The sequence below is a fragment of the Passer domesticus genome, chromosome 5 (genome assembly GCF_036417665.1).
Source record: "Passer domesticus isolate bPasDom1 chromosome 5, bPasDom1.hap1, whole genome shotgun sequence".
In the NCBI taxonomy this organism is placed as follows: domain Eukaryota; kingdom Metazoa; phylum Chordata; class Aves; order Passeriformes; family Passeridae; genus Passer; species Passer domesticus.
In genome coordinates, this window is record NC_087478.1 from 22580848 (window position 1) to 22607031 (window position 26184).

At 38.2% G+C, this 26184-nt stretch overlaps 1 long non-coding RNA gene across 1 annotated transcript; it reads left to right on the forward strand.

The window, feature by feature from the left end:
• The first annotated feature begins 977 nt into the window (after positions 1 to 977).
• LOC135301284 (uncharacterized) lies at positions 978 to 1710 on the forward strand. Its single transcript, XR_010363023.1, has 3 exons — positions 978 to 1114; positions 1215 to 1297; positions 1378 to 1710. It is a non-coding gene; the product is annotated as an uncharacterized LOC135301284 (long non-coding RNA).
• The last annotated feature ends 24474 nt before the right edge of the window (positions 1711 to 26184 follow it).

The window sequence follows — 26184 nt, forward strand, 5'->3', positions numbered from 1 at the left end:
TCAGCACAGCCAACAAACCCCATCTCTCCACTTGATCAGCCAACCTGCTCTTTTATAATACCCCTCTTAACTGGATCCAGCTGTGGCCTATTAAGGGCAGGCTTGTTCTTAATGCTTGATAATTGGCACAGCTGTAACTCTTTAGGGGTGAGATTACTTTCACCACTATCTCTAGTCTCCTGCCTTCTATCTATCCACAGTGCTGCATCCAGTTGCTGCAACATGAGTGAGAGGACGTGGCACCTTATTGAACCTCTAGCATTTGTCCTCAGCCCATTGATGGAGTCTGTCCAGCTCCTCTGCAGGGCCTCCCTACCATTGAGCAGACCAACACTCCTACCCAACTTAGTGCCATCTGCAGATTTACAAGGGTGCACTCAATCCCCACATGCAGATCACCAATAAAGGTGGTAGACAGGACCAGCCCTAAAACTAAGCCCTGGGGAACACCACTGCTGGGAGCACCTGGGAGCACCAGCTGCCAACTGGATTTAACTCCATTTGCCACAATTCTCTGGGCCTGGTCATCCAGCCAGTTTTTTACCCATCAAAGAGTCCACCCATCCAAGCTGTGAGCAGACAGTTTTTCTGGGAGGATGCTGTGGGAGACTGTGCTGAACACTTCACTGAAGTCTAGACAGGCTACATCCACAGCCATTCCCCCATCTACTAATCAGGTCACTTTGTCACAGAAGAAGGCCAGGTTGATGAAGCTTTTGTAAATCCATGTTGTCTGGGCTGTACCCCCTAGCTGTCCAGCATGTGCCGTGTAATGGCACTCAGGATGATCTCTTCCATAACTTTGCCTGGAACAGAGATCAGACTGGCAGACCTGTAGTTCCCTGGATCATCCTTCTGGCCCTTTTTGTAAGTGGGCATTACATTTGCTAATTTCCAGTCAGCTGGAACTTCTCCAGTAAATCAGGACTGTGGGTGGATAATTGAGAGTGCTTGACAGGGTGATTGAGAGTGGTGGGAGTGTCTCAATATAGCCCTGGAGAAGCTGCTGTCTTTCCTTGCCTCAAAGGTGTATTGCTGGCTCAAGTTCAATTTTTTTGGCCACCAGCACCTATAGTTCTTTGTCTGCAAAGTTTCTTCCCAGCTGCTCAGCCTAGTAGAATATACTAATCTGGAATACTGTATTTGTCCTTGGGTACAGGACTTGCATATCTCTATTTTGTATTCATTAGATTTTCATTTGTCTATTTGTCCAGGCAGTCGACAATTTTGTGAATGGCAGCACAGCCATTTGGGCCTCTGCAAACTCCCCAAGCATGCACTCTGTCCTATCATTCAGGTCAGTAATGAAGGTTTTAAACTCTTTTGGCCCTTTTATCAGCCTCCAGAACTAATAACTGGCCTCCATCTGTACTTCAGGCTAGTGACCAGAGCACTTGGAGCACAGCTGTTCAAGCAGTCAGGCCATTTCCAAGCCACATCCCCATCTAGCCTGTATTCTGTCACTTATGAGAGACAGTGCTGCTGTACTGTTAAAGACAGGATTAAAAATATCCACCACTCTTCCTTCATCTATCTACCAAGCAATTCTTATCACAGAAGGTATCATGTTGGGTATGCATGACTCCTGCTACATGAACCCACACTGACTGTTCCAGATCATCATCCTGGTCCTTGCATTAGGATAAGGCTTCCAGAAGGATATGCTCCATCCAGGTTCCAGGGGGTGAGGTGAAGTTGACTGGTCTATAGTACCACGGATTCTCCTTCTTACCCTTCTTGTAGGTACCCTTCTGTTTTCCAGTTCAAACATCTGAGTTCATGGTGTCTTGTGGGTGTATTTGTGTGGCCTGAATCCAACTCCCCATGTCCTGCTGAGGGGTGAAGAGAACAATGCCAGCACAGCCACATATGAACAGATAATTATCAAGCATCCAGAAAGATCCTTTCTAATGTATCTCCGTGCTAGAACCAGCTAGAAAACTGCCTGTATCTTTCTGTAAAGATTTGCCCTAAACCACTTTGGTAAACCACATACTTGTGCATGAAAAGCTACACACACTAGGAACCTCAGAATCTGAAATGCTGGGCTCAGAGACCTCTCACCTCATTTGGACATATAAAAGTTAAACACCTAAATATACTCGAATCAGCTGAAGGTCTCTTCAGAACCAGAGGTAAGAGGCAGATCAGAGAACAGTCCACTGTAAAGGCAAATCAAATTAATTAAATGATCAAATGAATCAAATGAATCCTGTTGTGCAGCTGTTTCTTTCTCCGTTATATCTGGAAGTCAAATATAACTGATTTAATCTTCAATACCTAACCTGTATACTCCAACATATAGCAAGATGATCTGCCTCATCATTTTATCTTCTTGAATTTTTAGCTACTTATAGAAATACAGAGGTAAAATATAATCAATAGCAGCTTAGATTCCTTAGGCATAAAATCTTAGATCATCAGTTCCAATCCTTCACTCCAAGGTGAGAAAAAATATATTTAGATCATTCTTAAGACATGTCAGTCTGATTTGTTCTCAGAAATTTTCATTAATGGGAATTCTACCCCATGCCTTGGTAGCTTGCTCCTGAGGAATCCTCATAACTAGAAATTGCCCCCCAGTCTCAACTCTCCCTTAGAGAAAAGTAAGGGAATTAAATTCTTGCACAAAATGGACGTGTGAAGGTCATTCTCTAGTTTCCTTTTGTGACCGCTTTTAATCTCCATTATTTCTCTTCTAGAAGAAAACAATTCAGATGTTCAGCCTTCATCATAAATTTTATACTTTAAACTTCTGATTATTTTTATTACTCTCTTAACCCGCTCTCTGCAATTTCTCAGCATCTGCTTTAGCATGAAATACCCAGTATGGTGATCAAACTCCAGCTGAAACCTTACTACTGCCTGCCAGCTTAGCAGAATGATTAGTTGCCATGCCCTCAATACAAAACTTGCATTAGCATATCCCAGAATGACACCCCTTGTGAATGGCTTAGCATTGTGCTGTTTAGTCAAAACCAGTTTGTAGTCACTCAAGTCCTTCTTTTCTATGTTGGTGTAATACTTTGCTTTTTACTAATTCTTAGCAATGAATCCTTGTTCTGCCATTTTGTGCAATGTCATCTTAATATCCATCATTAAATCATCCTGACACAGAACAGTTGTTTTCTCCTTATCCTCACTATGCACTCAAATGTATCATACACAAGGGAAGAGTGTTTGCCACAGAATCATTTCATTTTCAATTCAACTTTAGCAAAATAATAAAGTAAAAGTGTAAAGTGATAGAAATTATACAGTCAAATATATTCTATACCAGTGACACTGATGACAACCCATGAAGCAAAAATTCTTCCCAAAAGAATTAACCTTTCCAAATTCATGAACTATGTAACTGGGACAAGTAGAACCTGTGAATTAATACAAAATGCTATAAGAGATGACAACTTATTTGTCTTACATGCTTAATTGCTCATGTATAAAATACAAAACATTTTAAATTAAAACAACTGAGCAAAACAAGGCAGAGACTAAATGTTAAAATACAGACACATATCTCTAAGAGATATTCAGGCTAAAGAATGTAATATCAGAATATTTATAAAATTAAAAGGGAAAGTGAACTGTAAGAAAATGGAAGCATCTTTACCAGGGCAAGAAGTAATTAACCCCAGTGATAAGGTACCAGTCTGCAGGAAAATTTAAAAGAAAAAATATAGAAAGGTGATTTTGCATTTAAAGACAGACATGATGTTAGCTCAACCAAAATGAAAAAAGACCTATGAGACAGACTTACAGTCCAATACTTTGGATTATTTATTGATGGCACTAGTACACATGAGCTAACAACAGTAACAAAACAAAAAAATATCCTCACCAAAAGCAGGTACTCTGTGATGCACAGTATGTGCATGAAAGGATGAACTAAAGAGCTGGACAGACACACTGAATAATCCAGCCTCAAGGAGAAGTCTACATTACAATTTTCAACATCATTTAGTCCAAATATTCAGTGAATGTCACTGTAGTCATTAGGCAGTAAATTGCCAAGGAGTATTCTATGTCTTATGAAGAGGAGGTCTAGAAATGTCATGAAGATTGTATTTAAGGAGGTTTTCTTATTCTTATCTGTGTTTTGTACTATTTTTAATATTCTTTTTTTTTGTAAATTATATTCACTTATGGATTTCAGTTATCTCAGAAAAGAAAATACACTTTTATCTGGTAGGTGGGAAATAGAGAAAGCAAGGGAAGATGTTTTCCTTCTTGTAACTTGCATTTGACACAATAAATTAAAACAATGGCTGCAGTTCAGTGGTCTGCAGGCTTTGTACTCCAGATAATAAAACAAGTTACTGCAGTCTTAAAAGGAATCACTTTCTCTAAGATCTCCTCAAAAAAATGCAGTTACACAAATCTTGTCTGTTTATTGCAGATGTGTGGGTAAGGAACAGATGTGCTTTTGGCAATACAAATATGAGGAACTGGCATGATTAATTTGTCCAAGGACCCGTGTACAGAAATATTTCACTGGGTTTCATTTCATCACCTCCCCATTTTAGTGTCAAGGAAAGGACACAAAGAGGAAACTGAGAGGTTCAAGTCTATACAGTTATCAAAATTCAAGAATACTTAGCTACACACACCTTTCTTCAAGTCATATTTTTCAGTTTAACTGATCATCAAAAAGCCTAGGCGTACAAAAGTGGAATTAACTCTAATGAGTTAATCCAGTATGTTTTTACTTGTGCATCTAAAGCAATTCCCTGAGTCAGGTTTCAGTCAAATCCACAGCTAAAGTAGATTCACAAACAGCAGTGGCAACCAGTGTCAATATTCATAACCTCCAGATTCCCAGAAAGCTTCATTATTTTTTCCAGTGTAGGGTTTTCCAGTTTCACCTGTTCTTATACATTACCTCCAAACTGAACTGTAGAAGGTTTCAACTTCAGCTCACTTTAAAATTACAGTTCCTTTAGAGTGCATTTCTCCAAATTCAGACTAGTACAAATTCCTACAGGCACAGATCATCTGCTCTGAGGTCTACATACAACTTACTTGATCTGACAGTGCAACTCAAAACACTGGTCACTGTGTTCAAAGACTCAAAACCTTGGAACCTGAACTCTGGAAAAAAAAGTATAATCTCTTGTTGTTCAGAACACCTTGAAAATCACCCTGAAGCCTCCTTCTGCTGTCATGACTGTTGTGCTCCATTTTCTGCCTGTACCAAAGAACATGAAACTCACTGTCTCCATTGCTTTGGAGTTTGTCTGCAGCCACCATGCACTGTTCATCTCTATGTGCCTTCTCTTTCTTTCCATCTCTTTTCACCTTAATCTTTTTCCTACTATGAAATTTTGGTCTAATTTATTCTACTAAATGTATGTATCCACTAAATGGGTGATAAAACAATGAAGAAAAAAAAGGTGTGTACTTTCATGTTTTGGGATTCAATCCAAGCAGTGGAAAGCATTGTCTTAACAGAGGTTAATGCATTAACCTCTACATTGTCTTAATTGCTTTTTTCTGTTTAAACGTACTCACTTTTAGATATATAACAGGTTTTCCCTACTTGTAGAAACACAATATTGGGAACCAATGTTCTACAAAAATAAATAAAAATTAATCTAACATTTTTCTACCTAGTTCTCCAATTTTGCATACGTGTGTTACTCCCACAGGTTGTCACACTAGAAGAATGCAACAAGTACAGGGTTTTGCTCCTTTTGGGATTAATTTGAAGTCTGTTTTTATTGATGGCAAGTAATATGTACGCAAACAATTATCAAAAGACAATTTTTCTCCCACCAAAAAATAATTTCAGAAGGAATGAACAATATTATTGTCTTTTATAATATTTTGTGAATCAGAATATTAGAAATGTTTAAGTCAAATTTGCAAAAGTGGACATGGACTCACTTTTTCAAAAGGAGGAATAAAAACATGTATCATTAATTTTCTCAGGTTCCTCTGTTTTTTTGGGTTTTTTTCCCAAATCATGAGGTTAAAGAAGTGCCATTACAGAACCATAGAATCAGAGAAGGACTGAGGTTAGGATGGGCCTCTTGGGATCAAGTTGCTTTCCTACTGGTCAGCCCCTATCTACTGATGCTTGTGTCTTACCCAGTGCAGGGTGTTGCACTTCCCCTTGTTGAAGAGGTTCCCATTAGCCCAATTCTCCAGCCAGACAAGATTGCTCTTGTCACAGCACAAGCCTCTGGGATGTAAGTCAGTCCTCCTGTGCCATCAGTATAATGGTGAGGGTATGTTCTGTCCCATCACCCAGATCATCAGTGAAGATGTTGACCAGGAGTTGCTGATCACCGCCCTCCAGGCAGATGTTGTACCACTGGTCACCACCCTCTGGGCCCAGCAGTTTTCAACCTGGCTCCTGTCTGCTCAGCCAGCCCATACTTCATCAGCCTCTCTGTGAGGAAGTCTTTTCTGTGTCCACTACTATAAACATTTATTTTGATTTCAAAAAATCAACAGAAGTGATTCTTTTAACACTGGATTTATTTTTCCAAGGGAAACAAAAGTCAGAATTCTTAATTTTAATTATCACCTTTTACATGATACTAACTTACATCTAATAAAAATAAGACAGCATCAAGTTTTAAGGGTTTGAAATACCTTAGAACTTGGGTACCTTCAGAGCTTAACCTACATGTTTTATTTATGCATCTGAATTACAGATCTGGCTGTGATGGAATTAGTGCCTTCAAGCCCTGTTGGGAGGCACTGTTTGAAAACAGTGTTTTGAGGATTTTTTCATCAGAAATGAAACATATGATGTTTCCATTTCAGTCTTGTTTGCTTCAGCTGCACCTGAAGGCCTTCCTACAATTGTGTTCCCTCCAGGAGAAAAGCAACAAATAACTTTATAAGATTGCATTTCAAGTGACTGTCTCTTACTGGTCTTGATAATATCTAATTTACTGAAGTGAGAGCACAGGAGGATGGAGAAAAGTGAAAACAATTTGTTCTTGACCACAGAGCTTAGTGTAAATTATTGGCCCATTCAAGGCAGAGATTTAATTCTAATACTGTTGAAGACATGTCATTATTATTCATTAAGTTCTCTGAAAGCAAGCAAACTGCATCTCTATGTCTGTTTACTGACCAGTTCACAAGGAGCTTTCTACAAAGTACTGTGGCTTTTGATTTGACAGATGCAAAATTTTTTAAAGTATTCTTTTAATTACAATTATAAATTATGAATAAGGTAAGTTTCTGCACTTGCAAATATTTGAAATGTTTCTAAGTTTATATAAAGTTCGTTGTGTTTTATTCAATTTATAAGATACACAGACTGAAATAATTTGTAGCATGTATGGACAGCAATTATTTCTTTAATTAATTCCTAAAACACGCAAGTTTGTTTATGCTTTGCAATTAATTTTAGCTACATTTCATCTTACCACATATCAAAGAAAAGGTGAAAACATTCTGTTTAATTGATACCAAACAGAAGCCATGTATATTTTTATGGTTCTTGGACATCTTTTTCCTTTAAACTATTTCACCTAATTTGGGAATTATTTGGACTCATTTTGATCTATCCAACCATGCAAACAGGAGTGCAGCACCTGCTTTCACATAAATGTCACCTAGCCTAGCTGTGCCCATGCACAAGAGAAAGGGACTCGTGGCTCCCCATGCCACTAGAGTTATCTACTGCACAGCAGCTTCCCACTGTTCACTGAACCTGAAATTCCTGACATTATCATCTTGCCACGGCCAACAGTAATCTGTGAGGAAGATAGAGGGTGGGTATAGACGCTTTCAATAAGAAAGCAAGTTTTTATTTGGGTAATATTAATCCATAACAATGACTCCTCTCTGACTATGAGACACTATAAAGAAATCAAGGACAAGGATCCTGGGCAGCTTGTAACATCTGGTGGTTATTTTGACAACATCAGTCACTCCTTTCTCTGTGCAGGCTGTAAGTGGCATGTAAGTAAATACACCCTTCAACAGCCTCAGTCTAAATAACAAAATCTGTTCCAAGATAGTAGCTATCCACTTGCTGCAGCTAAAGCAGAATGTAAACCAGTTAAAATCAATCCAAGGTTCTGCTACAAGCCAAAAAATTAACACTGTGTTTCAATAAAACTATTAAGCTGGTTGAAGTCTAAGAATTACTCAGTGCCTAACATGACATCAGGGCCTACATGCCACAGCCATATCAACACAACTTACATCCATTCAAGACAAGATTTGGGTATTTTGAACAAGCTCAGCAGTACTTCTCAGTATACAGAGATGAATCCTGTTATTACTAGAGACTTGCTGACCCTAAGTTGTTTATTAGAAATTGCTCGCTTGTAAGAAGTGATATCATTCCCATTGCTAAAACCTCAAAACTAGGCTGGCACAGAATATAACAAAGTGCAGTGCATTAATCAACCCTGAATTGGCATAAATCCCAACTTCAGAAAGCCTAATATACAATTTCTTCTCTTAATTGCTACAGTTCTTTGCTGTGGCCTTCATTGTTTCTGCAGCTAGTCCATGATTGATCATTAATACCATGTTTTCATGAGTTTTACCTGTGATGTTAGCTTTAATAAATCTCTGAAACTGCTCTTACCTTTAAATACATGCTATCTCTGCTCTGCAAGGTGTCTCCCCCTAGGAATTTCTGGTGATATTTCTGTTCCTTTAAAAAAGAAGGGTAAGAACATTCAGACTACCACCTCCCCCAAAACAAATATCTCCTTTCTTTGTAAGACCTACAAAGCCATTGTACAAAACTGCTATAAACCACTGGGTCCTCCTCAGCTGAGAGAACTGAGGGAAAACACTGAAACTGAAAGCAGTCTCCAATTTAATTTAATTTCAAGTAATAAAATTTTCTACATCTACAATATGTATAAATAAAAATATTCAAAAAATATTATTTTAACTAAGATCTTATTTCACATGTCACACCACTTGACCTGATCCCATATATTGACCTCGGTGTGCAATAAATCAGTCACCCAATGGCATTGCAGGATAGGGGCATGTTCACAGAAAAATCATTCTCAGTCACTATCCAAAATTGCTCAGTGGATTATTTGTAATTTAGTTTTGACTGTAAAGATTTCTTAGAGTAAGTTCATTAATATTTATCCAATGCTCAGCAATCAGAATTTAAAATCAGTAATAGAAGCAGCACAATTAGCACACGTGTTCAAAGTAAGAAGGGTTATTGCTGTGGTTGAGTTGAAGAAACATTTTTACAGCTTAGAATTCATGCTAATAGGAAAAAGCAGTACTTAGATTCAATTTTCTCCCATTAAAGTGAACAGGAGTCCTGACACTGAGTTCAAGGACAGGAGAATCATGCCCCAGAAAGACAGATGTCAATAGTCAAAGTCAGCAGTCATTAATGAATATGACCTTAGCAGTAGAAGTTTACACCCTCACCCATAAGAAAATAAACCATACTATGGTTTTTATTCTTCTTAAAACTATTTCCAGAAAAATTGTATATCTCAATCCTGATTTACTTTGTGCTAGATATTATGTATTGAATACTCAAAGTGTTCTTCAACAGTCTAAACCAAAAATTAGACAGTGTTTTTTCTTCATCTTAGGTTTTAACCTAATTATGGCAAGGCAGATGTTTCTAGGGCTTGTAGGTGCCAATATAAAGTAAATTAATAAATGGAGTGATAACGAGGATTAAGAAATCCATCATGCAAGTGAGGTCAAAACTGATTATTTGGGGCGAGGGGGGTTTCTTCTTAGTACAATAAGTATCCTGCTACTTTTTTAATCCTCTAGCAATTATATTACCATTAAATGATAAATAATAATTTAATATTTGTACTGCTGTATATAACCAATAAGTGTTTCCATCCTCCAATATTTGAATAAGGAGCTGAACAGTAGGTCAGTCAAACAACCCATCAAAAAAGAGTATTATTTTTTGTGCTTGGTGTGCAGCAGAGGCATGAAAGAAGCCCCACTCTAAATGGCAAATGCACCATGCAAGAATAAGACACTGCACATATGGCATGGAGTCAGCAGGCTTTGATAGGGAAGCCAAAAGCTCTGTGCTTTGCTCTGCAAATCCACAGAAGCCCTGCCCATGCGTTTACATGTGTGCATATATGCATATACACTCCTGCCTAATCAGGCATCCCATACTGCATGTGTACTTTGTGTGAAAAATAGAAGATCTTCTCCTGGCTTCTCCTTCATTTCCTTCACTTCTCCTTCACTTCAGAGGTAGTGACACAGGAATATATCTGTGCAGGCTGTAGCATCCTTTTTTCCTCATTTAAATCTGGAAAATTCTGATAAGCACATTCCAGGCTTGCATACAAGAGATTGATGTGATGCCCCTATTTCTAGCAATGAATCAGCTCTTCAGTGTGATACGTATTACCTATTAATTATGTAGTGCTCCCATTTTATAAAATCTGTTTGCAGACTCCGTCTGGAATAATAATTAATTACACAGTACATATTATATGCTTTATTTCTCTCCAGCCTACATTCAGCTAGCTGCTGTTATTCATTATGCCATATACACTGTTTAACCCTTAGCTCTTCCTGCATTGTACTGAAACCCTAAGACTCAGCTACAGAATCCCTAACCAGGCATCCTGAAAGAGCTGAGGGTCACTGCCTAATACCTGAGTAAGGGAGGAGGACTTCACAGTCAGGAATACACGTAAGAGAGTTGCCTCTCTGTGTAAGCCCCATGCCTGGCACAGAGAAGCAAAAGAAAGTGTGATCATCCTCTCCAGGCCAAATCCAGGGGTCAAGACTAAATCAAACATATTCTGTGCAGACATTTATGCCACCTTCCAGGTGTAGTCAGAGCCTGATTGATATCATATGTTTCCAGTTTGAAATCCCAAGGCTTATATACTTATATACCTATATATATTGTATTTCACAATGACTTATCCTATAGCCACTGATCTTTTAACAAGACACTTGATATTTGCATCTCAATCTGTTCTTTTCAAACATATCATTCTCTATTCAAAACGGAGGGGAAATTTCAGCTTCTAGCGGTCAGCAAGATATTTCCCAATTGTCATTATGGGATTTGATCACTTTTGATAGAAAGAATCATTGTGGTGTTTTCTTTTAGTAATTCTCCCATTAAGTTAATAAACTTGATGTAATATAGAGAGCATTGCATAGCCTTAATGTCACATGGGAAACACAGATTTCTCCATAATTTCTGTACATCAGTGGATAAAATTAATTGAATTACATCTCATTGTATGAAAGAGAAAGAATTTTGTACTAAGGTATTGATTCAATCATTACTGTAATTTACATGGAAGATGTTCCAGAGGTGTCATCCTGTAACACTTCATCTTTGTTACAAGACACATTACAGAGAAACCTCTGACATACTGTGACTTGTTCCCAACATTTTTTCAGACAGTTTTCATCGAAGCTATGTAGCTCTTTTTTCTCACTTCAGTTTCCATTTTCTTACCTATTCTTTGCTTTCCAACCTAACTTTTGCAGAGATTGCATCTTGCTAGTTCTGGGATCAGAATGTTTTTCTATTCCATCTATAAATTTAGAATATTTACAATGGCTCTCAGAAATCTACAGACAGGTTCTCCAAAAATTCAACTCTTGACTAGTTGTTAAGACTATCTAAACTACAGTATGTTCTTATTTTAGTCTCCAGCTAAGTCTATGTCATAAAGTTATAAAGAATTACTGAATGACATAAAATTCAGTGTCCTGGTTCTTCACTTCGTAGGATCTGCATGCAGTTAAATTTTGACGACTTGTTTCATTGTGTTCCAAGAAGGCATTTAAATTCCCTAAGGAGACAATCAAATTGTTTTTGACAACACAGATGTATTTGTTCTTTCCCCCTCTTTCAGTGAGTTATGAGGTCCAAATTAAGCACTTCTGGCAAAGACCAACATTCCCTTCTGCCCTTCATTTCAGACATTTTTATTTTCTAAGGCCACTTTCAGCTACCTTTTCACAACATGTGGGCATGAATGTAAAACATTCATTGATCAATTTTCAGACCAAATAAGACAGGTTATCAGAAGCTTGTGCTCTTCCACACTATGCCCTGAACATTAAAAGCCTTTCAGGGGCTGATCTTTCAAACACTTATTCATGCAATCAAGTTTTACTGAGCTTCTTGCATGCTTGAAATTAAGTACCTACTTCAGTATCATGCTGAACTAGACTCTAAATCTTCTTTATTACCAACAATTACTAAGCCCCATTTTTTCTTTTAATTTTACCTAGCCTGTCAGACAAACACACCCATAAAACCCAATCTGTTATTGTCATTCATATATACAATAATCCCCAGCTGACATCATCTGAGCCTGAAGTAGACAAATAAAGAAGCTTACACCTGCCAGGGATAAAACAAGACAGTTACAGCAATGAATTTGCACTTGAAACATTTTAAATATTTTAGATTATAGCAAGTATAGTCTCATTCTCAAGAAAAGGGAAACAAATTTATGTTGCTTTAGTATTAGCTCTTGAACTATCAAAGAAATCTCTGATATAATGAAACATAAAAGAAGCCTGCAAAACAGTTCTATAATGAAGATACAATGCCTGATTACAACATTGTCCATATTTGTGCAAATCTGATATGAAACTTTAATTTGTATGCAGACACAACCCTGCAAATCTGGGCAAGTAATCAATTTCTATCAGATTCCTGGGAGTTTATGACATCATGTGCACCTGTATTTGAAGGATGTAGCCAATGTCCTTTACACTTTCTTATAATTGCCCATCATACAAAATCACTGATCAGAAAAACCAGTGGAGCTTTAAATTCATCTTTGCATTTTTTGCAAAAGTTTGGGTATGGCATTTAAGCATATCTCATCTGATGCAAGCCAATGACCTTTATACTTTCCCACTCTGTACCTACTCTCCAAGGCTTTTATCAAAGTTAGAAGGCCGATACCTTTAACAACATATAAATTCATACCTGTCAAAATACATGGACTCACACCGCTGCCTCTTTCCACACTCCATCTGCTGCTTTTGTTATTTGTGACCACACTTCCTGCCATGCCACCTCCTACCTGGGCCAATTTGCCTGTAAACTGAGCTCAGTCAGAAATGAGGAATGATCCTGAACTTTCTTGTTCTGCCTCTGCCTCTGTTTTTGACATTAGATGAGGGGTATGCTGCCACCAGGACACTTTCTTCTATGACAGAACACAAAATCCTGTTATTACACTAGACCTTCTGCAGAGTTGCACAACGGTTAGTCAATAAACACTCAGAGAGTCAGAAATGGAAGACCACCTAGATGCCCAGGCAGCTGAGGACAGCACCTTCATCTAACCCATTGCTCTTCTCAGTGGAAGCGTGTGCAGATCAGCAAGAAAAGAAACTATTTCCAGATTCCATCACGAATCACTAGAGTGATTCAAGTTTTGCAATGAGGGTAGACTTTTCACTATTTTTATTACCGCATTGAAGTGACACCAGAAAAACTGAACAACATGCAATGTAGTCTCTTCAAATAGTTACCATGACGATACTCATTAGATGTTCTATGCCAAAACAAAATGCTTCAGGTTACTTTGAAAATGTGAAAAAAGCTTGAAATTGTTCATTTTTGTCCTAATTCTGTCACTGCATGCATGACACAAATAAGCAGTACTTTGATTTTTTTTTTTTTACAGCAGTATTTTCCAAAAATAAGATGCTTTGCTTATGCCTCACATTAAAAAGAGAGGGAGCAAAATAGGATATATCATTAGGGACACAGAAGCAGAAGTCAAAATAGCATTTAAAAAGAGGAAAAAAGAAGAAGAAAGAGCACAACAGCAGCTGAGAGAAAAGAAGCATTTCATTTCACAGTGATGTAAGGAAAAGAGAAAATCCTCTACAAAGGCAAGATATCCCTTCACTTATGTTTAAAAAAGAGGAATTCAAATGGGAACAGACTCAAAGAAGCACTATCACAATGATTATGAGAATTGAGAATTTTTGAGAACCCTTAATATGTCTCATGATACCAGTTAAATTACTTTTATCTGCTTGTCTTAGAAGAGAAATATGATAAGCTTTTATAAACACATTAAAAACAGTATTTGAGAGGGTGGAAAATTATCCAGATTAAAGGATAATAAATAGTATAGATACAAAAGTGACTGTCAATTTGCCAAAAATATATTTTCACCAAAAAATAGAAGTGTTCTTGTCACGTGCAGAGCTGACTACCCTATGATCCTATAATCTTTTCCAAAGGAAAATGAAGATATTTAAAGTTGAGTTCAGGCTCTAAGGTAGGGCCTCTAACAGAGCATCTCTAGGAAAGTTTCATGTAAGAAAATTTATAGAAATTCTGCTAAGCTACATGGGTATTAATAAGCTTTCCCTGCATTTTTCTAAAAATGGGTTTGCATGAGGCATGAACCTGTTTGGTTAACAATTGATACTGGCATTGCTCTTCCAGAGAGGAAAAGTCACAGGTGACCCTAACTCTCATCTCCCAAACAAAACTTACATGACCCCGAATCTGATCTCTCAAAGCAGCAGCAGCCAGGGCAGAGTGGCTTGTCACAGGAACGTTTCTGAGTTGGGGAGAGGGCAGGTGACTTATCTCTGGGGAAAACCTGAGGTTTCCCAGCTGCACACAACCATGCAGCACCAGAAGCTTCTCCTTGCTGCTGAAGAAAACAGCTCAGCCACAAACAGAAGGCATCCTCCCCTATAGGCATAGCTACAAGCTGTGCCCACGCATTGTTTGGAGTGGCACAGCTGGCATGGGCCAAAGCCAGGACAGGAAAGTGTGAAAAGTTAGAGTACAGCATGTCCTTGATGCACATAGCTGCAACATACAGGTTTAGTTAGAGGGAAAATGCCCTGTGCCTTGTGACCCACTACAGCACTGCAGCAGCCCTGTCCTGTTTGTCCCTGTAATGGAAAGCAATGCACAACTTTAACAACAATGCTCTCAGGTGAATAAAATTCAGCTGACGCCACTTAGTTATATTGTTTCTGAAGTGCTAGCAAGACTGAAAAACTAGTAAAAATTATTTGTAACGCTCGCAGGCATGTTTATGAACAGAGAGAGGGAAACAGATTTGCTGAGTATGGAGGTGGTGTTGTATTTGAGAGCACAGTTTCTTGTAAGCATCCATATTGCCTAAATTTAGCATATACAATATTATCCACCATCAGATCAGCAAGTACTGTATGACTGAGATCAGCACAGGCAATTTTTCTACATGAGACAATATTTAATGCAGTGTTGGGTGAATAACACTTTTTTTAATCTATTCTCAGAACAGGACAATGTTTCTTATTTATAAATAACACCTCCAGTCACTACTTTAATCTACACCTTTCATTCATTATGGATAGGCTACAGCATATGGTGATAGATCTCACAGTCTGGGGATTCATTAATCTATGGTGAGCTGAGAGGTGATTTATCTATGGGATAGAGGAGTCTCCTGGGCTCCCAGAGAGTGACAGTGTTACTGCTGACTTACTGTTATTCCCCCACAGCTGTTCACAAGCAAGCCTGCACCTCTCCAGCCAGCAATGCAGTCTCCAGCCCCAAGGATGTAAGGCTCAGTTACAGTCTGGATGAGAACTGGCAGTGTTGTTTGATGCACAGAAAAAATCCCAGGCTCCATGTCAAACACAGCAGCTGCAGCAGCCTGCCTATTATACACACATGCAGAAGGTCACACCACAAGGATTTTACACCATAAGATACAGGACTACTGTTCCCTAGACTGTTGTTACTGTTGGGGTGCGGGAAAAATGTCCCCTGGTGTTGCATGCCCTCATTGTCCTCAGGCTGACGCAGCCTCACTGCAGCAGCAGAGCTCCAGAGCAGTCAGTTCTGCCACCACAGCCCACAGAGCATACTGAAAATCAGCAGGTTTCAAAACACTTCTCTCTCTTTTTTTGTTCAATGGATAAATGCCAAACAGCCACCTTCTCAGCTCTACCCACATCCACCACCAAATTCCTACCAATTATCTTTCTTGATAGAGAGGAATATTCTCTGCATGAGGTGCTCTAGATACACAGAACTAAGAAAGATGAACAGGATTTTCTTGCCCAAAAGTACACTGATGGTTAAATTTTTTTTGTTGTTGATGTATGGCTATATCAGTTAACCTTCCTGTCATCTACAATTGGATCTGAAAGTACTGTCTTTTCAATTTCAGAACCCTGGGCTATAACCATTCATGCCAGAAGTTTCTTTTATTTGAAATGGGGACTAAGCCTTGCTACACATTGCAGCTGTCAGATGTTTGACTGAATGTCAGAAGCAGCTGAGTTGATATACAAGCAGTTGTTTATAGAACTGCTTGATTTGCAGACACCTCCTGATTTTACTTTAATTGTCCTACAGCACGTGAACTGTAATAATAATAATAGTGGGTAGCTGCCATGGAAAGGTTTGTAGAACACAAGATATTTAATCAAGAGAGGGAGGAATATATTTTTCATTTTTCATTAAGATAAATATGCTTTCAGCTCTGATTATATGCCACAGTTTTTCTACAGATAACAAAAACTACCTCCAACGTGAGAGTTAAAGAATGCCCTGTGTCATTATGCATCTGACTTTTCCTGAGGTTTAAGGCCAGCATTCATGTTGACTGTCCCAGGAGCTCTGACTGTTCAGCACTGCCTGAAAATGAGTTACTTCAGTTACATACAAGTTAGGGAATCAGGTGGCTGTGCACTGCTGCTCTCCTGTGGTCTACAAGGGAGTTTCCTAGGACAGAGCTGGGAAACAAAGGAGGTGAGGTTTACATGGAGAAGGGTCTTCACAGGGGAAAGACAGGTGGTAAAGGATGCAGTGTATAAGGGGCAGCATTGGGCTGCCAGACAAAGATCAGAAGTCCTTTCTCCTGGGGACAGGAGACAGAAGGAAAACAGAGCCAAGGGCAGGAGGAGAGGGCTCTCTCCTGCATTCCCTCTCAAAACTGCAGGCAGAGAGCAGCACAGTGCCCTGCAGTCAGGAGAAGCAGAGGTAGAGAGGGGCTGGGCAACCTATCAACCCAAAGTAGCATCGTCATCTGATAAGGGACCTTCTTCAGAGGTTTTTCAACAGCCAACTCAGCAAAACTGCTCCCAGTACTGCTCTGCCCTTGGCAGGGCAGACACTGAAGCCCAGCCTGACCCTTGAGCAAATATTTGTGTAGTGCTGCAATGAATTCAATACCCAGTGTTTTGCAGGAAACAAATATGAGTGATATGTAAACATTAATAAATGCAATTGACCACCAAATTTCTTTGAGACATTAAGGGTACACCTAGAGGTACAGCCTGGAAGAAGGTAGACAGCAGGCAGGTGAATTATCATTTTGTACCTTATGTTCTCAGAAAGATAAGTGAGACAAGGGAGGAGAAACTGGGCATGTGAAGCTCCTGAGCGGAGTTATAATAAAAACTAAACTGCTTAGATAAATCTGTAGCAAAGTAGTAAGACTGTAATGGACTACTATATTTTATGTTGTGTTCTGCCCTTTAAATGGAACCATTCAAGGAAGGACTACAAGATATTAGGACTAAATATAAATGAGAGAGAAATCAAGGAATTTGTTACTAAGAGGAATAAGGTACATCCAAGTGGGCTTTACTTATGCACATTCAGCCAGCTACAGACTCCAGATATCCACAGCAAGGCTGCAGAACAACAAGCATTTAAAAAATTTTAAAAGTCACCACAATCCCAGAGGAGAAAAACTATATTTTTGAAATGGATTTCAGCATCAAACTTACATTTAAGGATTCTATAAATTTCTGACTATTAGGCAGGAGACTAAAGGGCAATGCAAAATACCAGCATTTGGAGGCCAGGAGAATTAAAATTCCTCAAACAGCAAAACAAGACTGAGAAACTCTCCACTCTGGACTGCAGATTTTCTCTCTAGAGAGTTATCTTTTTGAGTTATACTGTATGCTCCTGTAGGTTTGTGAATCCTCTTCTGTTCACCTTCTGGTTTGCCTATATTTCCTAACTTATGGCTAGCTTGGTAGAGAAAGCAAGATACACTGATGACCTGGACACATAGCAGTTTGTACCCACTGCATCTTGGGATCAAGAGATCAGAGCAAAAGAGAATGTGTCCATCTTCCTTGGGACCACTCATGGAGGAGTCCAGCTTCATCGAGTTGCTCGACTTGTTCACCAACAAGTCCATGAAGCTTGTTCTTACATGAGCCTAAAACCACCAACTCCAAAAGCAGAGGGAGTGGTGTCTTCATGTGTCTCCAATTTACAGTACCACCCATAGATTCTCTGCAGGTGGTGGCCATCAGTCTTGGCTTGTAGGTAAGCACAAAATATACATTAAAATACCCAGGTTTTGTTAAGTACTGTGTGTTAGAATCAGAATCTTAAACAAAAATGTAGAAAACTAGCAAAGATAATGTATCCAGTACATTAAAAATTACATAAACTCAGATCTAGATTCATCCTAGCTAAATGTCAGAATCAGCTGAGGATCTTCCATAATCCATAGACTGGGGAGTATGAGGAATCTACAAGAATCAACATCAGACACCTGAGTGCTGACACTGGAGTCTCCCTGGAGCTCTGTAGGACCCAAGCCTTCTCAGGTCAGAACTAGTTTCTGCAGACACTTATATTCAATAAATGCTGAGCACTGCTAAATGTGAAGGCTTGACCCCAAGATGACACTTTCTTATCTTCTTTCTTTGCAGAAAAAAAAAAAAAGTTTAAAAGCAGAAATCCAAAACATTGTTCAGTAATGACAAAGAGCTGAGGACTTTTTAACATACAATAGCGGGAAAGACTTGGAGAAGTTTCACTTGCTAGCTGTGTGCTTCAGACCACATTCATGATGATGATTTTGGGATTGTAGGAGCAAAAGCAGAAATTTTCAAAAGATGGACAGTATTCGCCATGGAACATAATGAAATAATTTTGATGAATGGAGTAGCAAGTTAACTGTGTAAAAGTCATGTATCCATCATGTTACCACAACCATCATAAGATAGACTGCTCAAAAGATGCTAGTTTTAAAAAAGACAAAACAAACAAATCAAGCAAACAAACAAAAAAACAAACAAAAATGCAGAATGGCAAAATATGTAAGTAAAGTGGGTTTATTCCATTTTAAACATAAAAACTTAAAAGTATTTGAAGGGTAAATCTGAAAGAAGAAGAAATTCCTGGGTTTTTTAATAGTAGCCCCATCCTCGCACAAATTAAAATAGTAGAAAGCCCTCACTGTATCAAGAGTATCAAAAAGTTCTTGATCATTGTATAGTGACATCCAATATTATACTATTGGACTCCCTTCTCTCTCCAGAAAGCAAGTGTCAGGGAAAAAAAAAAAAAGCCCTAAAAACTTCCTCCCAAGACTAGATTACTTAGCACTCCTGGATTTGCCAAAAGGAGACTGGCCCTTTTCAAGTAGCAAGGATGATAAGTTTCATTGAAGAGAAGAAAGAACACATGCAATTACTGAATCAGTTCCACAGATGAGCATGGTTTGCAGCAAATGCTAATGTGACTAATGCCTTCTTCCATATCAATATCTCCACCATATGGTGACAGTTGAAGACAAATGGTTGTTCCTGGTTTCTTAACAAAAAGTGACATGACTGAACTATGATATCAAATTATGATGAAACTTAAGTAGCACAGTGAAAATAGTACACAATGGAAAGTCATCTATCTGTGCTGTCTGCAACAACAATTTTCTTAATCTCAAAGGAACATAGCTGGTACCACACTTAGAGAAGAAGGAAAAATTATGCTCAGAGTTACAAACAGGCTGAAATGATTTAACCAAATATTCTTAAAGACTACTCTGAATCTGCAAGAAATTTTATTTTAAAAGTGTATGTCAGCATTTTTGCCGTGATGATACCCACACAGATATACCACATCACTTAAGCTCAATCTTAAGTAAAATACTTGGATGTTTCATAGCTGCCTCTATACTCAAAAATCAAGCATATTTTTACTAGACTCCTGACTTGCTGAATTTTATGCTCACATGTTTAAGTAAAAGAGACTGACAGACACAGAAATGTTAAAAGTATTTTAATGAAATTATATTAATATAATGACATGACTCAGATGTTAACTGTAGATTCAGGAGACCATTCCATGAGTTCCAGGAAAACTCCCATGAGACTAAATGTGTAATAAAGTTTGGAGAGGTTGCTCACTTTCCAATAACTCTACATTATAAACACAGAAATTTCATTCTTAGAAGAAACAATTTTCAAAGTATGGGGAAAAAGAAGACCTTTGAACAGACTGGGGTGAGGAGGTAAAATTAGTCATGGAAAAGCTAAAGAATTAGAACTAAACTTATTTTGGCAACAACACCTTCTTCCTCTTATGTCTGTATAGTATGACATTTTTCAGTTACATAGTAAACTACTATGTTGCTTGAATATCTCTGTCTCTCCCATTGCACTGCACAATTTCCAAAGGATCATAAGAAAAAAAATATCATTCTTCTGTACTGAAGATGAACTCATCCACTGTCTATGAAAGACATGGAAAAACAAACAGACCATCTTAGTCTCTCTTCTTGTCTCCCATTGACTGGAAAATAGCTGGTAATTTAATTGAGTACTTTTAATGCAGGACAGATGTGATAGATTCAAGCTACAAAATTCAGTTTGGTTTTACCTATAAAATGTACAGTGTTCAATCAAGCTGTCACAAGGCTGCACTGTTGCATGAGGTTACCAATAAAGACCAGAGAGCCTGACAGGTTTTTTTACATGAAGAGCCATTCTCAACATCACTTAGCTTGCTTTTGGGAGGGAAGAAGTTAAGTCTGAGAAAATGGACTTTGCAAAAGGCAAAGAAGCCATTGCTGATGCTGTAAGTGCTGAGAAACAACAGATGCATAGGGGACCCTATGAGATGGATTTGTGTCACCTCCAATGCCTATTTTGCAGATATTTGTACAGAGAGATTTGCAGGCTACATTTTAATTTATAACAATAGAAAATACTTCCATTTTCTCACCAAATATAATGAAAAAAGTATGTACAATGTGTAATGTAATCTGTCCTATAACTAAGAACAGTTTGTCTGACAGGCCATTTACTGATATGCATGATGCTGTGTTTTTATATGGTGGTCTTCTTGGCATATAGCATCACCAAACACTTCAAGGGAAAACTTTTCTCCTCAGATTTTAGGTCCATTTTGAATAACATTTGAATGACAGAAGAAGAGGGGGGAGGAACTGTCCAGTCCACATCTTTGTTATTTATGCTGGTTTTAATAACTCTTTTTAACTGTTGCAATTATGGTGAATGAAGGCAGACAAAACAGTAGGCCAGATTAACTTTGCCTTTTACTTCATGGAACAGGTATTTTGCTGAAAACTGCTCATTAATTAATCAATCACTTTCATTGGCCAAAATATGTCCAAACCCTATTTCTCAAAAAGAAATTATTAATTGCTGTACTAGAACTATCTCAAGTAAAAATTTTACAAGTAAAACTTATCATAAGCTTTAGAATATGTGTGGATGTATCACAAAAATTATTTCCTTTTAATAGTTAGAATATAGACTGAATTTGCATTGAGCACCATATACCTGCCAAGCAGGCAGCTTTGTTCAATATCTAAACTTATTTTAGTTATTCACGACTTTTAAATGAGTAGAGGTTCTAACAAGAAGTATTACATGAAAATTGCACCAACTGAATAATAACTTCTGCACAAGTTAAACACTTGGTTGAGCAAAAAAGACCTATTACAGCTGCCTCCTGAGGAGAAGAACAGCCAACAACTTATGTTTTCAATGAGCTGTCCTGTCTTTTTAACCATGATGGAACACATTGCTCCAAAACCAATCAATAAAAGACAGCACTACATCTGCCCTCTATCTAACATTCCACAGAACAGAAAGCTTTTCAGTGAGACTCTTACATATGTTGATGTGACAGAAATATAGTAGAAGAAAAACTATGGTAATTAGTTCTTTTCATCTCAGGAATAATCTGTTCCTGTAGTGCTTTCTCGTAGCATGAATGAGTTTGAGATAAGAGTGGAGGGAACAGACTAGACACAGATTTGCATCTATGCTTTACACTAGTTAGGCTTTAATACTCCTTTTGGCTTGGGCATTTTTGTACACACACTCAAGTTAGAAAGACTATAAAAACCCTGCGTTGTAGGTGGAATCACAACAAAATAAAGTCATATTTCTGAAAGGGGAATAAATCCTGTGTCAGTCATTGACCCAGCTTTTTCCTAATATTTTCAATTTAATGATGCACCTTTCACGTCCATTTGACAGAGGTGAATTGCTAGAAGACAAGTAGATGTTATCAAAAATTAAGAGCTAAACTCAGAATCTATTCACCCCCCTGACACCCTTTGAAGGCCCTCAACACAGGAAAAGTTTAGTTTGGTATCATGTCTCATGTACCCTTAACCAGTGTAACCGTCCCTGAGTATCAACTGTTCTATTAATTATTTACCCTGGTCACATAAATCCTTTTTTAGCACTGCAGTAATAGTACTTGTAACATGATTTAGTGTTGATCTATATAATTTATAAAAGTCTAGTTGATATTTTAAAGCATCTGTTGCACATCTGGGAAAATATCATACTTCAACACACACAGTTTAGTGGAACTGATGCATACAGAAACAAATCTGTCAGTGAAGGTGATAGGTGTACCCAATTCTCTCAGTGGGTACACACAAACTCTCTGCTTTATGGACACTCTCCCAGTAAAGAAATGCTGACATCACTATAAGTATCTCATAACATTACATGGATATATAGCTTTGCCAAATGTGGCAGAAATGATAGCCTAGCTGATTGTAAGGTTGCTACATGAAAATTATTAATTTTAAAGCTTCCCTTTGATTAATAAATGTCTGGGCTAATTAATTTTAAATAACATATGATATTCCCTTAGAAGTTGAATCCCTTCTTTATCATCACTACTGTCATAAACTCAGTCACAAGTTCAGAATTCAGCAAAGAAATCTAAACAATTCCACATTAGACACAACTGTACAGTAAAAAAGATCAGAAATAAACATAACACATTTTTTTTATATATCATGTTTACAGATTCCTCTCATAGGAACTTTTCATGCTGAGAAAAATTCACAGATATTACTCAAAATTTCTGGAACCACTGACAGCGATCATCTCAGTTTCTGTATGATGCCCTGACAGCATTAAGAAGGACCACTACTGTCTGTTCTGGAAGGAATAGAAGAGACTGATACAATCATAAAATTATTTGCAAACTTCTACAAAAACTCCAGAGGCTGCATTCTTAGTCTCAAGCAAACATTATCCTGCATGAGCTCAGACTGGGCAAACACTCTCAGAAATAATATGATCGATTTTTCCCTAGAAAATGCTCTCCAAAGCTAACAAAACAAACTTGCACACAACAAAGAACACTCACTCTTCTTTATACAGTACTTGGGTTTAGTAATCCAGCTACTCATTGTTGCAGTGGAGACAGCCACAATACACAAAGTATCACCATACAATTTCAGAAAGCTTCAACCCCTACAGAGTAACACCAAACCACATCAGGTTTCAGGTGTCTGCCCATACAGAGCAACATCACTTGAGAAGACTGCAACCATCTACCTTTCTTGTTCTTTAGCCCAAAATTTATGCTCCTCATGTTTATGCATTGCCCCTGTGTGCCCTCTGCTCCCTTTGGTTGGTCAGTGCCCCTGGGCTCTCCATGACTCATTGCTGTCAGTGATGCTCCCCTGTTTCTCACAGCTGTGCCCACTGGGGATGAGGCTGCAGCCCCACTCCCAATCTCCACAAACTGTGTACTTATAACTCATCATCCATTTGCTCCCTAAAAATTTCAGGTGTTCAAATGAGAAGCAGTAACAATACTGCTTGACTTCATTGCCAAGTCCCAAGATTAATAGTAACAGAGTGCCTACCAACAGGAACATTTTGGAGGTGATCCATGGGAGGAATGGCTTGAGGTACCCAGACTATCAGCAGAAGTCACAGCTCCTAAGGATAGCTCTTAATGTTAGCACTCCCATTCAGGCCAACCAACACCTTTAGCCACATGCAGAGAGACCCTGCAAGCATACACCTTGTTTAAACTAAAAGGAATTGTTTATTGACCAAAAAAACCATAAAACTCCCCTGTATTTTAATCCTCTGAGATTTTATATATTTTCAAAATGGCTTTTATTTTCTTCTCAATCTCTGCCACAACAACCCTACATCTGATTGCATTTTCACATTCCTTATCTCTCTGTAGACCTCTCATAGCTGGTTCTCCCCATAAGGCAATTTCTTCATAAGCCAGGGTTATGCATCTGGTCCATGCAAAGTAAAGCCAAGAATCCTTGGATATCACCAGTGCCAGCCTGGGCCAGGGAAAGTCCACAGAGGGGGTTACAGTGTGAACAGGTTGTGCAAGTGACTACTTAAATGAAATACTAAGTTATTCTTTCACGTACAAGTACAATTCTGGTTCTTGTAGTACTGAGAGGGAAGGTTTTTCTTCCTGTTAGCAACCAAGTACCCCCATCCCATTTCAGAGGCAGCACTCAGGATGACCAGCTTCAGAGAACAACCTCTACTGAGTCCTTCCAAAAACAGTGCAGTCCAAGTGAACTTTGCACTACAAGGATCAGCCAGATACAATATGAAAATGAAATACTCAGGGTTTCCAGACATGCAGCTCCAAATTACTGCAATGACAGCTACAGTATATGCCCCAAAAACTGACACAACTTCAGTCTTACTTGGGGGCCCAGATATAGGATGTGCATCCACAAAACCAGGATCATACGGAGTAATGCAGTAGAAAGGGTTATGCTGCCTAGTGCTACACCCATTCAGCTTCTCCCATCTTGTATTGCTTCCTGATGGGAGATTTGTCTGTAAGATTGTGGGAATCTTTCAAAAACATAAAAGGGTCTTGATGTGGTTAACTTCCATTTGATGCCCATGAAAATTTGAGTTCTTACAGTTATTTGTGCCTCTCAAGATGTCACTAAAATTACTTTTGATTTAATTATTGTAAGCAAGGATAATAAAGTTGATTCTGCTTTGTGCCGTTAACAATCTTTGTCCTGAATTGCACTGCCTACATGTTACATTAATAATCCTTTTGCTATTTAATTTCTCTTGACTAGCTCTTTAGAATTGATTAATTTATTCTCCAAAGCATTATAATGACTTTGGGCATACAACAGAATACATTTAGGATTAGACTTTACATTTGGTGTAGTACTTTCAGGTTCCTGGACATTCAAAACCAGTGAGACCATTTCTACAGTCAATTCAGTTTCTTACTTGTACAATTCCTCCATTCTTTTAGCTTACAAGTGAAGAGGTGTAGGTTACAAAGATTTACATAACTTAATTATGCAAAATTTAATCAAGAAATTACATTTTTCTTATAGCTTGAAGTAATTCCTAAAAATCTAATTAAAATCTCTTTAATTAATGCTGCCAAAATTGTTCAAGTGTCAAAGCAGATCATATTCTTCACCTCTAGCAGAAATGATAAAATCATTTTACAATTTATATGCACTATTGCTTCTGGGAAAAATATGGCCATTCGACACTTTCTAAACACTCTGCTCAAAAATGTTCAAAGAAAAACTGTGCAATGAGTCATACTGGCATTGTACTGCACATGACAAGCATAGAAAAATCATGATTATTCTGGCAAAAACAGTGTACTGAGATGTCAAACACTGTGTCAGTCAGCAATGTTATCTGAAGTGTACACTGATTTATTACCAATTGGATGAGGCAAAGTACTCCATTCTGTCTAATGCATCTTCTATTTTATTCATTAAACAATAACTTTTGAAACTCATGTCTGATCAGTGTCAAAAATGCAGGGATTGCCCAGCTAAATCTCATTCATTGTGGTCAAAAGTCAAAAAACATGTGAGGAGAAACTGGGTAGTCACAAAAGCTATTTTTCTCTCTTTACCAGCAAAACCTGCACAGGTATACCTGTTCTTGGAAACATTGGCCTGCTCTAGTGACATGCACACAGAAAAGAGCTTGAGCCTTTGCAATGCAGGAGTTGTGTCCACTCAGCCTTTCATCACATGTGCCACCAAGTAAACTGGGGACTCATTTTGTGCATCTCACCCCACAACCTTCTGCCAGCAGCATGTTCCATGACCACCACAGCACGCCCCACCGAAAGGAATGCAGCTCTCGCATTTCTCTGAATGTCTTAACAAATCATGCTGCAGCCTTCTGCACTCATGGCAGACA